This window comes from Leiobunum rupestre, chromosome 9, assembly GCF_980474605.1.
Source record: "Leiobunum rupestre chromosome 9, qqLeiRupe1.1.hap1, whole genome shotgun sequence".
NCBI lineage: Eukaryota > Metazoa > Arthropoda > Arachnida > Opiliones > Sclerosomatidae > Leiobunum > Leiobunum rupestre.
The window spans coordinates 38,536,840-38,554,441 of record NC_143392.1 but is presented as its reverse complement, the minus strand read 5'-3'; the positions used below and the strand labels follow the sequence as shown (position 1 = coordinate 38,554,441).

Here is a 17,602-nt window from a genome sequence, read left to right as displayed (position 1 = left end):
CTCCACGTTGCACCCCGTTTCGACGCGATTCCGTAACGTTGTACTAAGCTATACCCGTCTAGGTTTACCGGTGTCGAGTCCCGGAATCGCGATTAACTGGTGTGGGTTTCATCGACACCCGTTGCGATGGTGGTTTATGAAACCGTGGTGGAGCGCGAACCGTATGGAAATCCAAATATTGGTAACAAGTGCCGCGATTTATTAAGCCCCAATTCTAACACCCCGATCTTTGACTCCCCAGACTGCGCGCGCAAATCGTAAACTATCGCCGAATTTTCCCGGATATCGATATCTCGTTGGTTTTCAGTTATTCGGATAACTTGCGCGGTACATTTCCTTTCTTGGAATTTAAAATTACTATCATGGCGTAATTTTTTCTGAAATCCTATCGTTATGAATCTTAATTCTGTGGCAGCTAGAAGCAACAAACACAGCACCCCACACAAGGAGTACTCAGCCCGTCCAAAGTCGTGGATTTTCTTGCGTACAATTTTCATTGGTTAGACGCTTTATCGCCTGCTGGCGTCGAAAGGGGAATATTAGGAAATTGTCGTCTCCCCGCCCGTAAAACTTTCAGCGTAAAGGTTCGTCCAATAAAATTTGTACACAACACTGGTTAGCGTGTTTAAAGGCTAGTTGCGTTCTCCTTTTAATTGTTGCTCCTAGTTCTACACGTTTTCTGGGCATTTTCTGGTGTTGGCTTAACCATTCTAAAACTATTAATCTGTGGTTTATCTACTTTTAATTTTGGACTTGTATTTATATTTATGTTAATTTATTTATTATAATTGGAAATGTTTTGGTTCTGATCCCTCTTGTATGTAAATATGTTGTTGGTTGTAAATTGTCTAATGTCATAAATTCACGTATGATGCTTGGACTGAAAAATTCATTTGAGCAGCGCGTTTCTTGGTAAAGTTTGAACCCTGGTATAATCGCTCCCATGTCGTTTCCGCGTCTTTAGAGAGCAGCAATGTGCAGCTAGTTCCGCAAGAGCCGGAGAAAGTCGTATTAATAGTGGCACATATGGATGCGCTTTGCGGGGAAATGGCCAAAAGTTCCTTCCTTTGGCATGGGCTGCCTTCGCGTTATTTGGACAGCTGGTGACACCGGGGACTTCGACGAAACATGGCTGTCAACGTATCTATTAGCTTCAAGAGACCATGAACCCGACAGATTTTTTCTTCCTTCTTTTACTTGGCAGTAATGCTCTTCGTCGTGGTTGAGCCATGCCTTACACCGTCTCTTCCCGCCAACGGCTTACGCGGGATGGTAATCGTGACTCGGCGCTTTTGCCGAGGCCTGTGTTTTCTTTGTTGTTAGCGTTGATCCTCCGCGATTTAGAAAGGACGTGTTGATAGAAAGTTGTTGACTAATGCTAAGTTCCGCCATTTCTAAACACTCCAACACGCATCGACCGCTTAGGGAGGTACGAATCGAATTTTAACACCCATATATACTGCTAATGTTTCAACGATTATAGTTAAACTGTTACGAATATCACGTGGAATATTTCCCAATTTTTGTTTTAACATGGAACGGTTGGTAGTTGTATATCTAATTGGGATGACTTTTTGATTCTTTTGAATGGTGTAAATAAATGTATAGTCGAAAAGGAAAATTATTATTTTTAAATGTTTAAGGATACACTTTAGAAAATATGATTTTATTTGTTGTGACAAAACTTGCGTCTGTCGCAACTTTCCCTTTTGGGAATTTACTAGTTATAAGAAGTCTACTTAACCGTCGCGTTTCATTAAAATCATTTTCTTTTGTTAATGTTATTTATAATTATGACAAGAAAAATACTTTAAATTAGATCGTACACATTACATCACATAAAAATGATGGAAATTATGTTACTCCTCTGGGGTGCGAAGCACTGTAATTCCGTGACTTCTAAGGTTGCAATTAAGTAACGTGCCTCTTCCTAAACCCCGACACAAGCGAGTACAGCCATTATTGCCGCAAAGTGTGGCCATCCTCGAGAACGCGTCTGTGGTGCCCCCGCCATTGTATATAATTAAGTAATCGGGATGGCTTCTGTTACGAGCACATGATCGCCAGCGCACGTAAATACAGAATCAACTTGGCGTAATGTAAATAGCTTTTTAACAACGAAATTAGTAGTTTCTCCCCCTAATGGGTAATTGCCTCCGTGTATAGGAATTCGCGGCGCTATCCATGCGGAAAGACGCGACCATAATCGCGAACCCATCGAGATGGTGCCGATACCCAACAAGCTAAGGTTGACTAAACTACCCGGTAACCCGATACCACGGTTGGCGTCACACGGTTTGATGTAACGTTTTTGCGCGTTCCCCGGAATTTTTTCTCGATTGTCCCCAAAGTATACGAACGGTTCTGATGTTTTAAACATGTTTATTCCTTATCTGATCGAACCCGCCTTATTCAACGAACGTCTGATCGCGTGATGATTCAAATTATCGAACTTTTATCTTTTTCACTGTGAGTTAACTATATTTCATTTATTTTGCAAGTGATTTCCAAGACGTGCTTTTCGTTTAAAGGCCTAGGTTTGCTTCTGCCTGTCCCAATTTAAAATAACTTGCCCGAGAAGCAAAATACCCTGTTGGTGGGCCAACATGTTCAGCGGTTGGCCTACCACCAGGGTATTTGCTTTTCAGGCAAGTTAATTTAAGGGGGACAGGCGGAAGCAAACCTAGGCCTTTAACGGTTATTTAAATATAATTTACTCGGTTTTCATTGCTATAACGGAAATTACGGGTTTTTCCTTTAACTTTATCTTATTTTGTGATATTTTTTCGTATAAACGTTACCCTTAGCGCTTATTTAAGTGTATTTTGATAGGGAAATGAGTAGCGTGTAAGGTTGTCAGATTTCGGTGATCGTTTCCTTGTTTGTTTATATCAATGCCATCTTTGTGGTTGAAGTACGGGCGTAAATCGATTAGATACGGTCTTGTTTGCCAAATGCTTGTCTTCCTTGAATCAATATAATATTCCATTAATGTTAAAAGCTAATCCTTTATTTAGATCGTTTATGTATTACACGGTATTTTTCCAGGACATAAATTACAAATAACAATACGTGTTAAGTAATCTTACAATTAAATATCGTAGCTCTAATTGGTTGCGTAGGTTTTCGTTAAAATTACTCGTGACAAAAATACCTCCACGATTAAATCAGAAGTAAATGAACCGAAGTTATCGAAATAGCGCTCAGAATCGGAGGGCGTTTTCCTTATGAAAATGATGAGAAAATCAAGTCAAATAAAAGCTAATTTCCATCCCCGTCTTTTGACGCGATAAATTGCACTTGGGAATTGTGGGTATAGCTATTTCTATGTATAACAAATGGTTTCATAAAAACAAAAACGTTTTTTCGGCCTAAGAGCCCGCAAAGTTTCAGATTCGAGGTCACAATGTAACTTCATAAGGAAAACGCCTCCAGTCTGATAGCTTCGGTTCATTTACTTTTGATTAAATAATATAAATAATTAATTGAAATATCAAATCGGATATCTTGATTTATTATTGAAATAAATGAAATGAAAGTAACTGATGAAATCTCATACTTTTATAGTCTCTATATCTTTACTATTTAACTTAAATTTTATCCCTCAAAAGCCAGCGTAACAAAGTGCCTATTCAGACGCGAGAATGCCAATCATTAGATGCAGCGAGATCCGTGGGAAAACGGCGCGAGGCTTGTTCTTGGTAGCAGCAAACAAACGAATCCTTTATAAGAAGAGTTTCATTTTGAACGATTTCGATTTTCTCGCTACCGTTCAATTTTCATAAACATCGTAAAACCCGGAGAAGGTCGGCCATCTCGGAGAGGGTTATCTGACGTGATTAAGACTCGAATATTAGCCGAGTATTACAGTTTGGGCCTGCAATATGTTTAATTTTTAATAATCTTTGATGTTGTTGCTGTTATAGTCGTCCGCGTTGTTTCTGATGGCTAGTAGCGGTTCTAATCAAAGGGCTAGTGAAACATAAACCACGTGAGAAAAATTATTTATCAACGACTGAAATCAGACCAACGGCATTTCGGTTTAGCCGGGGATTACGAGCCCGCGCAGAAATGTAATATTCGCGACGGATTAGAACTTTCAGGGGCCGCTCAAATGCGAACGGCCTCTTTCTATGGGACTTTCGAGAATGGGGACATTTTTCCGTTAAATTAGGCATGTAGTATCATTCAATAAAAGGGGCATTAAATATATTGATTTAAGATTATTTAAAAACTAACATTTACTGTGGAATTCCTACGTAAAAGTTTAGTTTTTTTTAATCGAATTCAATTGCGGGAATAATCACGTCTCTGTTCATATGAGTTTTGGAATTTAAAACTTTTGTATCTAAATTGCAGAAACTATCACGTAACATATTCCCTATTCTTATTGCTATATTTAAGGTAGAACCTTTGTATCTAAATGGCAGAAACTATCACGTAACATATTCCCTATTTTTATTGCTATATTTAAGGTAGAACCTTTGTATCTAAATGGCAGAAACTATCACGTAACATATTCCCTATTCGTATTGCTATATTTAAGGTAGAACCTTTGTATCTAAATGGCAGAAACTATCACGTAACATATTCCCTATTCTTATTGCTATATTTAAGGTAGAACTTTTGTATCTAAATGGCAGAAGCTATCACGTAACATATTCCCTATTCGTATTGCTATATTTAAGGTAGAACCTTTGTATCTAAATGGCAGAAACTATCACGTAACATATTCCCTATTGGAATTGCTATATTTAAGGTAGAACTTTTGTATCTAAATGGCAGAAGCTATCACGTAACATATTCCCTATTCGAATTGCTATATTTAAGGTAGAACCTTTGTATCTAAATGGCAGAAACTATTACGTAGAGATCGGCGGAACAAATAAATTCACCGGCAAAATTTCGATTAATCATAAAAACTTTGGTTAACTGTTTATTTACGAACATTTTATACGAATAAACAACGATTTAACATGCAAAAATAATCGGTTTTTTCTGATATTTTTTGGATAATTGTCGGTTATGAATAAAAATAAATAATTGGATAATTTCTTATTCAAACGCCGATCTAGGTCTACTATCACGTAACATATTCTCTATTCTTATTGCTATATTGAATTTAGACCTTTTGTATCTAAAAGGCAGAAACTATCACGTAGCATATCCCCTATTCTTATTGATATTTAAGTTAGAACTTTTGTATCTAAATGGCAGAAACTATCACGTAGCATATCCCCTATTCTTATTGATATTTAAGTTAGAACTTTTGTATCTAAATGGCAGAAACTATCACGTAGCATATCCCCTATTCTTATTGATATTTAAGTTAGAACTTTTGTATCTAAATGGCAGAAACTATCACGTAGCATATCCCATATTCTTATTGATATTTAAATTAGAACTTTTGTATCTAAATGGCAGAAACTATCACGTAGCATATCCCCTATTCTTATTGATATTTAAGTTAGAACTTTTGTATCTAAATGGCAGAAACTATCACGTAGCATATCCCCTATTCTTATTGATATTTAAGTTAGAACTTTTGTATCTAAATGGCAGAAACTATCACGTAGCATATCCCCTATTCTTATTGATATTTAAGTTAGAACTTTTGTATCTAAATGGCAGAAACTATCACGTAGCATATCCCATATTCTTATTGATATTTAAATTAGAACTTTTGTATCTAAATGGCAGAAACTATCACGTAGCATATCCCCTATTCTTATTGATATTTAAGTTAGAACTTTTGTATCTAAATGGCAGAAACTATCACGTAGCATATCCCCTATTCTTATTGATATTTAAGTTAGAACTTTTGTATCTAAAAGGCAGAAACTATCACGTAGCATATCCCCTATTCTTATTGATATTTAAGTTAGAACTTTTGTATCTAAATGGCAGAAACTATCACGTAGCATATCCCCTATTCTTATTGATATTTAAGTTAGAACTTTTGTATCTAAATGGCAGAAACTATCACGTAGCATATCCCCTATTCTTATTGATATTTAAGTTAGAACTTTTGTATCTAAATGGCCGAAACTATCACGTAGCATATTCCCTATTCTTATTGATATTTAATTTTGAACTTTTGTATCTAAATGGCAGAAACTATCGCGTAACATATTCTCTATTCTAATTGCTATATTGAATTTAGACTTTTTGTATCTAAATTGCAGAAACTATCACGTATAGCATATTCCCTATTCTTATTGCTGTATTGAATTAAGAACTTTTGTATCTAAATTACAGAAATTATCGTGGTTTTTTTCTGATTTTATTTTGAGTTTGGTAGAAACTTATTTATTTCTATTCTTATGACTTTTTGATTGGATTTTAAGACTTTTGGATCTAAATTGAGAAATTATCCAGTATCATTTTTCTCATTCTTATGATTATTTTTATTTGGTTCTAAATTGGAGAAATTATCGTGTTTCCATTCTAATTTCTTTCTTATTCTATTTTGACTTTTGCAGAAACTAGCGCGTTACATTTTTCTTATTCTTATGACTTTTTTATTTAGTTTTAAGACTTTTGGATCTAAATGGAGAAATTACCGAGTATAATTTTTCTTATTCTTATGACTTTTTGATTCGATTTTAAGACATTTGGATCTAAACTGAGAAAAAATCTAGTATCATTATTCTTATTCTAATGAATTTCTGTATTTGATTTTAAGAATTTTAGATCTAAATTGCAGAAATTATCGCGTCATATTTTCTTTATGAATTCATATAACTTTTTGATTTTAAGATTTTTGAACCTTAATTGCAGAAACTATCACGTAACATTTTTCCTTTTCTTATGACTTTCTTGATTTGATTTTAAGAATTTTAGATCTAAATTGCAGAAATTATCACGTCACATTTTTTCTATGAATTAATATAAATTTTTTTAAGACTCTTGAACCCCAATTGCAGAAAATACCGCGTTATATTTTTTCCCAATTCTTAAGAATTTCTTGATTTGATTTTAAGACTTTTGAACTTCAATTGCAGAAACTATCGAATTGAATTTTCTCTAGTCTGAAGGCTTTTATTTGATTTTAAGAATTTTGGGACCAAATAGAATAGTTAATGGTTAAGAATACTTAAAAACGGTTCTTCTCGGTACACTTTTAGTGTACTCTTTTTACTGATATTTATGGAGCAGTTAACGTCCGCGATGTTAGTTCCCTGTTAATACTTACATCAAGAACTTGATGTCCAAATCCTCCGCAGACTGACGAAGTTTGTTTAATATCGAATTACCAGTTTGTTTATAACGGGTAAATAATCCTTTTTCAAACAGTTCACACTTCCAGAGTAAGAGAGTTTCTAGAGTAGTTCAGTTAGGCACTCGGGGTACTTTTAATAAATAAATCGTTCAGTTGGCGATAAAATCCACTCGGTGGAAAAGACACAAACGGAAACGAATAATCCACAGTCGAAAGAAGTTCGCTATCCGTCCAATAACGACCGAAATAAAGATAGATCTACAATGGGAACAATAATAATAATAATTGAACGATCTCTTCAGACGTAGTCCGCGGCCGAGATGCGGCGCCACCGGTAACAATGGCCCGTTGACTCTGAGAGCCACTCGTGGGTTGAATCGCGAGCATCCTTCGGTCGACGTTCCTTCGTTGGTCGAAGCATTTTGGCTCTCTGGCAACCCGTGCGCCGCTCACTCAACGATACGCTAAGGACGCCGATGAAGACATCACGTCGATTCCCCTCTCGTTTTTTTATTTTTTGCCCACTCGGGCCTTGTGCCAAGACGCTGTCTGCTCCGGAGTACGGGCTGCTGATAGAGAGAAACGGGGGATAGAGAAATCGACTTTTTTTCTCGCTTCTCCCTACCACCACCAGCACCAGCACCACCCGAGAAGGGGGGTTTCGCGGGCGCGCACGCGCTACGCGGTTTTCCGGGCCAGAAAACGAAACCTCAGTGACGCGCCGTTTAGACGACTCCCTAATGGTGGGTTCCCAACTTCTATCCACACCCCCAATTCCATTTCGCTTCCAAGGACGATCGACTACGCGGACCAGTTCCGAACCGCTTCGGGGCTACCCCGAACTCGCCGGTTCCGCTTGACGCTCGCGCCTGGGAATCGGAGCGCGCGTCAACTGGTAACCGATAGAAGGGGGGTTTACGGCTTTCCTCTCGTCAGACGTTTCTTTTTTCTTAAGACGTATTACATAATGGCTCTAAGATTTCGAACCCGAGTAGGCGCCCTAACCCGGTAATCGCTCTCTCTCGCTTTTTGGGGATATTATTTGACTAGGCCGTTTCCCTACAATTTCTCTTTTTCGTTTTGCGTTTCACGAACAGAGCGTATAATGTCCTTCTAATCCGTGAAACCGTCGATACGTGATCGCCATTTTTATCGACCGACACGACTATTCTATTATATGATCAATTTCTTATTTTGGGGATTTTTTGGGAAACCATCTTTTCCAACCCCCATTTGGCCTAGCCCCCCTTTCTTCGAATTACCAAATTCTCGTGATTTGTAAACGGCCCCTTTTTAAACAGGGGGCTTATGTTCCCCTTTTTTTAGCGCTTGTTGAAAATTCCTCCGTTTGAGTTACGAGCTTTTCAAACGCCATCTTTTTAACGCGAATAACTTGTGGCCGACCCCCCCCCGATCGCGATCCTTTGGGTTTTGTTTTACGGCCTTACATGTTAACATTCCTACTGTAAAAATACCCCTATAAGTTTCGAGTTAGGACTGGTTGATTTATCTCTTTATCGACTAGTTAGTTCTTAACTTTCAACCTTTACTAGACATAGCTAAGGTAACCCGACTTTAAAAGTAGCTTGATGACTTAGGCCTAAGGTGGTGCCTTGGGTATTAGCCTAGCTGATTATTGTAGGCTAGGAGCAACAAACACAAGGAGAACGCAGCTAGCCTTTAAACACGCTAACGTAGTGTTGCGTACAACTTTCATTGGACGAAACTTTACGCTGCATGTTATACGGGCGGAGGGAAGACAATTTCCGAATTTTCCCCTTCCGACGGCAGCAGGTGCTGAAATGTCTAACCAATGAAAAATGTACACCAGAAAATGCACGACTTTTGACGGGTTGCATTCTCCTTGTGTGGGGTGCTGTGTTTGTTGCTCCTATAGTTGTAGGTGTACTTCAGCCCGTTGGGTTTAGTAGGCGGAGGAAATTAGCTATAGTTAAAGTAGAATCAAAACTCTCTGACTGTGCAGTTAGGCTTCTCCTAATGCTTGTATGCGCTGCGGTTGGAACACTTGTAAAGGCGTTTTAATCTATTTTTCGTCTACTATCCGGTGGGTCTATTTCGTCCGTAATTTAGTAATTTTGAAGTGTGGCTACGAACTGGCCGTATCCGTAACAACATACCTCTTTTTTTAATGGCGTTCGTGAGGCGTTTTAAAAAAAGGAACAATTTTTCATATATTTTTTCCTCTCTTCTCCGTAGTTTGTGAACTTTGATTAACTGTTTAAAAGGGGAAGAGTATTTTCAATAGCGCATTGATGCGGTGAGCTTACAGCCACCCAAATCGCTTTGTAATTTCGGGCTTTATCTCACTCACGTCGCGCAATTTGATAGCCAAAACGTGGTGAGGACCAGCGACCAATTTTGTTTAAAGGGTATGTGTAGTTTCGAGATAGATGCTCGCCAGTTCGTGATTTTCCTTCGTTCCTAGCCGGCCTTTATACCTTGGTTAAACTTTGCATAGCGCCGACCTATTATCGTCGATTCTTTTCCCTTATTAGATTTAATATTTTCAACGCTAAGTCGTGTTCTACATTTTCAATCTTCTCTGGCATCTTAAACCCGTGTTTTAACGCCACTGAACATTCCATTACATCCCTACTTTCACAACCTGTAATCAATTCCTTCGTCGTTTATAAGTTAAATTACGTTTCATTGATTTTGATTTTTTGCCATATTTATGACTAGTAAATGGTTTTTCCAAAAAAGTAAAATTAATTTATTTAAATGGAGTTTCTGTGTTGGCTCATTCTGAAGGTATCAAAGCCCTTAAATTATATTTTTCAAATTATCTAATAGTATATGTATTTTTTTCATCTAATAATAATAATAATAATAATCAGCTAGGCTAATACCCTTGCCACCACCTTAGGCCTAAGTCATCAAGCGACTTTTAAAGCGGTTTTTTTATTTTATTATTCGTTTTAATTTGTACTTCTTTCAAGAATTCCCGACGCTTTGAAACGAATTAATTTCGAGCTAAATTGCACGTTTGATTCTTATTTCAATTTAAACCAAAATCTTACATTTTACGAATAAGGTATTAAACGTAATCCTCAATTTAATAACTCTTTTTTTTCAATTTAATAATTTCATCTCATTCATTCTACTCACCGCCACAAAAATTATACATTATTTTAAACATTTCCTCGTCTTATGAGACTAGCATTTAGCATAATTGATTTTGATTTTTTTTGCATATTTGCTTTGATACCAGTGAATTTCTAATCAAATCAAATCATTTTTTGGATTGGAATTGCTGTTTGTTTAATTTTAATTTGGTTTAATTGAAAATGTAAATTTCACCTTCTTTTAAAATAAAATTAACATATTTTCATCAATTAATTGTGGTATTTGGCTTAAAGGGCTAGGTTTTCTTCTGCCGGTCACCCTTTAAATTTACATTCCTTACAAACAAATACCCTGGTGGTGGGCCAACAGCAGAACACTTTGGCCTACCACCAGGGTATTTGTTTGGAAGGAAAGTAAATTTAAAGGCAGAAGAAAACTGAGGCCTTTAAAGATTTTGTTATTTGAATAGATATTTTTCGTTATCAACATTGATAATTAAATAGTGTCATAAAAATTCTTGGAAGATCTAATTCACAATGTATTTTCATCGTATTTAAAAAAATACCTATTTTGATTTGTTTGGTGAAACATATAGGTTTAATCATAAGTAGCATGAAAGTTTTAAGTATGACACTGAACGATTGCGCCGAATAAAAGTCATTGAGCTAGTGTGTAATCAGACGTTACGAAACAGGAAACTAATCACTTCCAACTCACTTTGTTGGCAAAATTACAACCAAGCTAGTCGCGAATAAAAGTTTTTTAATGGCTTATTTTATTTTTTGACTCCATAATTTCTAATTACTTTGTCAAAGTAAGTGATATTTTTACCATTTCTAATAAGCCTCGGATGATTCATCACAAAAGTCAAGCATCGCGCAGTTCAAAAGGCTGGAGGAAAGTTGTCCATTTTAGCTAGTTGATGATTTAAGTCATCATTAGCGGAACAGACTATCATAGAGGTCGGGGATGGTTAACTTTTATTCAATAGATAAAGCTCTCCAAATTATTCGTAAAATGTTTTGATCAAGTAATTTATATTTCGGTATTATCCGATTAATTGTTTGATAAATTTGTAAACTTAATCGGAAAAACGACGTTTTTTTCGATAAAAAGCTCAAATTTTACGAATACTACATGTTTTTTAATCATTTTAATATTAACCGGTAAATTTCTTTGTTTACATTTTTTCCCCGAAAAAAATCAATTTAAACATGGATAATGATAAACCGTCCCCGACCTCTAGACTATCATTAAAAAATAACGTTGCATACAATTGTAAGTGTCATACTTATAATTATTAAGTGACTTATGATTTAGCTAAAATGTAAAAGATACGTAATATTTTCAAGAGAAATTTGCTCTAGCTAGACCCTTGAATTTGAAATTTATTCAAGTAGATAAGATAAGGTTTAGATGAAAGAATTATTGTCTATAATCAATTTTCTCGTTTTGAAGGCGCCGTTCGATGTAAGAAAAATGATGGATGATCCGATGCGGAATCGTGCCTTCCCTTTTTACTTTTACACCTTCGGTTTTTGTAATTTTATCGATAGTGCGAAACTCTCTAGTCGGGGAATATTAAGTTCTTGTTGGCCGCTCTGAAGCGCGTTGTTCGGAAAATCCGGACGTCTATTTCCCTCATTTGAGAAGTCATAGACAGGGAACCGACTAAATTAATAGAGAGATATTGGATCAGAACCTTGATAGAATATTTCATTGCGCCCCTACCCCATCAGAAACGTCCTAACAAGACGGCCAAAGCCCGAAGCTAGCCTGTTGGTAGACGCAATAGCAGTAGTGTAACTTGGGTTTGGTTTCAAGAGGAACACAATTGTAAAAAAATAAAAAAAACATTTGTAAAACTATACAACAGGGTGCACTGTGTTCCTGTGCCACCCTGACTAAGCCACTGCACTATAGTTATTAATAACGTGTATTTTATATATTAAATCATTTACTATTAAATTATGAATTAATTTCTTTGTTTGAAATATTCGTAACTAATTGGAGGCATTACCTAAATTTCTTAAATAATATAATAATATTAATTTCATATTTAAAATTCTCGGATAACTAAGCCACTGCACTACAGTTATTAAAAACGTGTATTTCATCTATTGAATCATTTACTATTAAATTATGAATTAATTTCTGAGTTTGAAATATTCATAACTAATTTGAAACGTGTATTTCATCTATTGAATCATTTACTATTAAATTATGATTTAACTTGCGAGTTTGAAATATTCATAACTAATTGGAGGTATTACCTAAATTTCCTAAATGATATAATAATATTAATTTCATATTTAAAAATCTCGGATAACTAAGCCACCGCACTACAGTTATTAAAAACGTGTATTTCATCTATTGAATCATTTACTATTAAATTATGAATTTACTTCGGAATTTTAAATATTCGTAATTAATTTGAGGTATTACTTAAATTTCCTAAATAATATAATAATATTAATTTCATATTTAAAAAATCTCCGACTTAATTTTTCTCCAACTCAAGACGCTGACACATACGTTTTAGGAAGATAATGATTGCAAGTCTGGTTCTAGAAATAAGTCCTGCAATAACTCTTTATCCAATTCTTTCTATCTATTCTAGCTAAATATAATCACAGAAAAGCCGAATTTCGTGGTAAAGTGCGAAACCCGAAGAAAACTAGTTTTAGACTAAAGTAAAGAGTTCATTTTAAATGAGATTAAAAGCGCGATAAACAAATGATTATATTTTTAAAGACTTTCCAAACTGGAAATGTACAAGATCCATCTAATTAAAATTAATTATGTACGATAAAATTTCTTGGAGCTCATCACAAGAGATAAAACTGCTTTTCAATAACCTCGTCATTAGTAACTGTGTAGAAAATATCTAATGGACGGTAGATATATTAAAATCTACTAAAGGAATCTTGATTTTGATAACTGTCACTGACGTTGTGAGTTTCTTTAAGAAAATTATTCCTAAAAAGTATTAAAAATGCCAACAGTGTCTCTATTTGGGAGAGCTGCCAATATCCTTAAAGGGAATATAACCGCAGGTATTTGGTGTGGAACACCAACGTTTGCAGCTCTGGCCGCTCTTACCTTTGGCTTTAAAAATGATTGGCGCCACCGTACATGGTAATTTGAAAAAATTAAGGGGTCTTCCGTAAAGATTGCTTTGCAGGTTATATTCCCTTTAATGTTGAATGGCTATTTGTAAATTTCGTGTTAACATAATTTACAATATAACCTTTGACCCTAATTTTATATCGGAAATATAATATTGGTTAAAGACCACTTACTATAGAATACCGTGTCTAATTATCATAATCTTCAACCGTTTTCTGTCGCCTTTGATATTTTGGATATTTTGTATTTTAGTCTGCATTACCACCAATAGATGGCAGATGAATATGGCGCCTAATCTTTGTTTGGTCAGTTGACCATTCATAGCTGGTCAAACGCACGGGTTAATCGAAAACGTGAATAAGCCCCTGGGTAGACGTAGTCCAGACTATTCGAAGTTGCTGGAAGGAGCCAACAACCTAGTTCCTGGTAGCTTTACTGGGAAGATATATTACCCCAAGAAACCATGATATTACTTTACAGAACTCACTATTTTCTTCAGCATTCCAGAGAGGTTATATCCCCTTTAAGAAATATTTGTCTCCATTGGCACGAAGACAGCCAATTAAATTTGTACAAAGCCATTTCCCGCCTATTGTAATAGGTTCGTCCACGGTATAAATATCGTGTTGGTCAAAATAAAAGTAGAAAAATGATCTGAAAAAAAAACCAGTCAGTTGGATGTCAGGGGTGCACTTTTGCGTGGCAGTTCGTGACGCTTAGCGCCCCCTTTTGGGAACGGGAGATGGGCCAAAAGATGGAGCTGGGGTGCTGGTTAGGGTAAGATAAAATGGAGGCGCGCACGGGATCAATCTTCTGGGTTGCCCTCGCTTCGAGAAGGCGCGTTGTGCCCTTCACCTTTTCCCGTGGCCGTCTCATTCGGCTTCTCTCCGCGCGCCATGAGTGATCAGATGTCCGCCCTTCCTAGCTATCTTATCACCCCTCGATTCCTCTATTGTAAAGTTGGAAAATACCCATATCTATCAGATTGGTACGGGAGCTCGTTCTATATCGTGCCTCCGGGCGCTCTTTACCGCAGTTTTTACCCTGTTCGTGCCTTTCGATCGCGCTATTAATTGAACCGGCAATCTACTATACTCCTTTTCTTCTCCTCCTTCAACTATATCCGAACAGGTCAATTAGAAAAATATCCTCGGGCAATCACGAGTCTGGTGTGTAGAATTCGAGCCGGAGTCGCGATCAAAAGGTCTGGCTGCGGGGAAATAATTTCGTTGCTTTCCATCGCTTCATCCTTTACGAAATTAACAAATCATTTCATCCCGACTTTCCTTTGTCGAGAGATCATATTTGTATTCGTATTTTGACCGGTTTCGCCTACACGATGCTTTTGAGGAAAGATTATTCAAAAATATGGATTTCCTCGTGATTAAATGAATTCTCATCTAGAGTTCTCGACAAAGGCCAAAGAAAATTAATATCTCTTGAGAAGAAATGTTTATTTTTATTTGCGAAAAGCGTATCAAATTTTCGTAGTGTAAAGCTCTCCAAAGAATACTTCAATACACTTTGTCGTTTTCTACTTTTCTTAGAGGAAATTCCTGGGTTATCTAAAAGTTATGGGGATTAGAAAGGCAAAAAGTTACAAAAAATACTCCATAAATGCAAAATAATCTTTATTGGAAACTTCACAACATTTGTAATTTATATACATTGAATTTAAATGTTATCAAAATTGGTATTATAATATTCATTTTATTTATATACATAGTATTTAATATATTGGACTAAACAAATCCAAAAATTATTCTTTTTTGAAAAGTTCTCAACATTGGTATTTTAACATTCATTTGATTTTAGATACATAGTATTTAATACATTCGATTCAAAAATCTTTTCGAAAACAATGCAATATTTGTTTAATAATGTTCTATTCATTTTGATTTGTATACATTTAATTTAATATATTCGATTCAATAAATCAAAATCTTTTAAGAAAACTGTATACAATTTGCACAATAATAATTTAGCCTTTATAACTATATTCAATTCAAAATTAAGAACAATTAATTTGTAAAGTAAATTACGATAATTTTACATTTAAATGCATTATCAATTAACTAAACTTCGTAGCAATTAGTTTGATACTTAAATCTCATTTTAATTAAACCGATCGTATCTCAAAATTGGAATTTAATTAAAATATTTCTAGCATTTTTTTTAAACATGATTATAAATCTTATTTTCCTTCATAGGCGTTAATATCTATATCGAGTATAAAGGCTATACGGATTTAATCTGGCTTTTCTTATCCTATAGCTTCGAAAATTATGAATATTCATTTTGAGGTTTTGAAAAAAAAATGAGGGATAAAAGAAAAAAAAGTGATTTATAACAATAATCTTCTTCGGTGGGGTTGAACTTCTTTATTTTTTCGCTAAGTATAAAAAAGCTAAGGCGTTCTAACTAGAGGGTTCTGAGATGGTTCGATTGACTCGCTTCTAGCAACGTTTTTATCACGAGCTGGGCCTTCTTCGTTGATTGAGCCCAGGGGTCGGATCTGGTCCCTCGCCTCCCGGTCAAACCAGTCTGCAGGGACTATTTTTTAAGAGCCTGATTTGGTTTTTAAATCCGCCTCTTCGTATTTGCTGCAGGTAGGTTATAATGCCCGTGCTGTTGTCGTTGATGTTGTCAAAGATTCCTTACGAAAATGGATTGATCCAATGTCCAAATTTAGATACAACTCGAACAGTGTTGCGAGGTGGAAAATTCTAGGTGGACCATAATGTGGAAAATAGTGCAAAATTCCGGCCTGGACAAAAGTGAATTTAGTGGCCAGTCTGACCAAAAGTGGCGAATAAATGTTTTTAACACAGAAAATTATAAAATAATAATAAAAAAATATTTTAACTACTTAAGGTTTTATGCATAAGAATGGTCAGATTCTGATTAATATTAGAATAGTCTGTTAATTTTTGTGGAATAATTAATTCTAACATTGTATGTTCAGTGCAAACTCAGACCTCGCGCCGTGTTTTCTTCACAAAGCGTGTAATAAACTCATGGAATGCCCTCCCTTCCCTAATTAAGATTAAATTCTCTAGTTCTGCCTTTAAGAGTCGACGCGACAAGTTTTACGGGTGGTAAATATATTTCGTGTATATAGTTGTATAACGCGACAAAAAAATATAATTATTTATGTTTTACTTTTCCTAACTGCACCTTTTGCCATATCCATCGCCATTCCTTTGTCATTGCTGTTATTTCGTTCTTATTTTTGCGTAACTTTACATCATTCCCTATCTACATTCCCTACTAAAGCAGGGCGCAATAAGTGTAAACTTTATTTTCCTGTTAAATAAACTTTATTATTAACATTTTTACAATACACTTCTTAAAAATTTAATTCCAATTACTTTTTTAAGCTTTGAAATGCAATTTTACACTATTTACCACTATTTGCCTGGACTTTTCTCCAAAAAGGTGGCTTTTTAGAAACAACTTCTGGAAATCAAGACAAAATCAGTTTTAATCCATTTATCTTTGAATCAAATCGGAATTAAGTTGAATGGATCAAATGTAACACATTTTGGGCTGTAATTTTGATCAAAATCTTATCTGAATGTGCCTAATTTTGGATATAAATGATAAAATATTATCCACCATTTGTAAAAGGGATATCTTATTGATTGGGTTTATTGTACTATCAAGAATGTATTTAGTCATACTTAGGGATAATAATGATTATTTTTAGCTTTTCTCCCAATCCACATAACTGTATGTCAATCAATTCGAGCCGATTTCTGATTTGTTACTAATTATGTATTATAAATCAACCTACTCGTTACCAAAGCCAGAAATTAAAGGAAAAAATTAAATAAATTGAATAATGATATGAAATAGCGTGTTTCAACCCGAGTTTTAGATTTAACTTTGTTTTGCCGCAGTGGCAACGAATTATCATCTTTTTGAAGCCAAAATTTGCATAATTATTTAGAACAAAAAAAGTTTAGTACCTAGCGCAACATATTGGGCAGTATCAAAAAGAAAAGGGTAATAGTCTGGGATTTACTTCGGCTAGTGCGCCTGGCTATTTCAAAGCTAAACTATTTTCCCAAATTTCGCTTCCAACTGTTTACAGGCACTTTATCAAAACCTGTACTCCACCGCCGTAAAAAGTAGTTCGATTCGTATTTAGTGCTCGGCATT

At 35.4% G+C, this 17,602-nt stretch overlaps 1 protein-coding gene across 1 annotated transcript in view; it reads right to left on the bottom strand.

The window, feature by feature from the left end:
- Positions 1-7,302, bottom strand: part of ci (transcriptional activator cubitus interruptus) — a 71,301-nt gene extending 63,999 nt beyond the window's left edge. The window contains exon 1 of the mRNA XM_090159607.1: positions 7,196-7,302. The gene's annotated coding sequence lies outside the window, so the exon portion shown is untranslated. The remainder of the gene's footprint in view (positions 1-7,195) is intronic.
- Between the last annotated feature and the right edge of the window lie 10,300 nt (positions 7,303-17,602).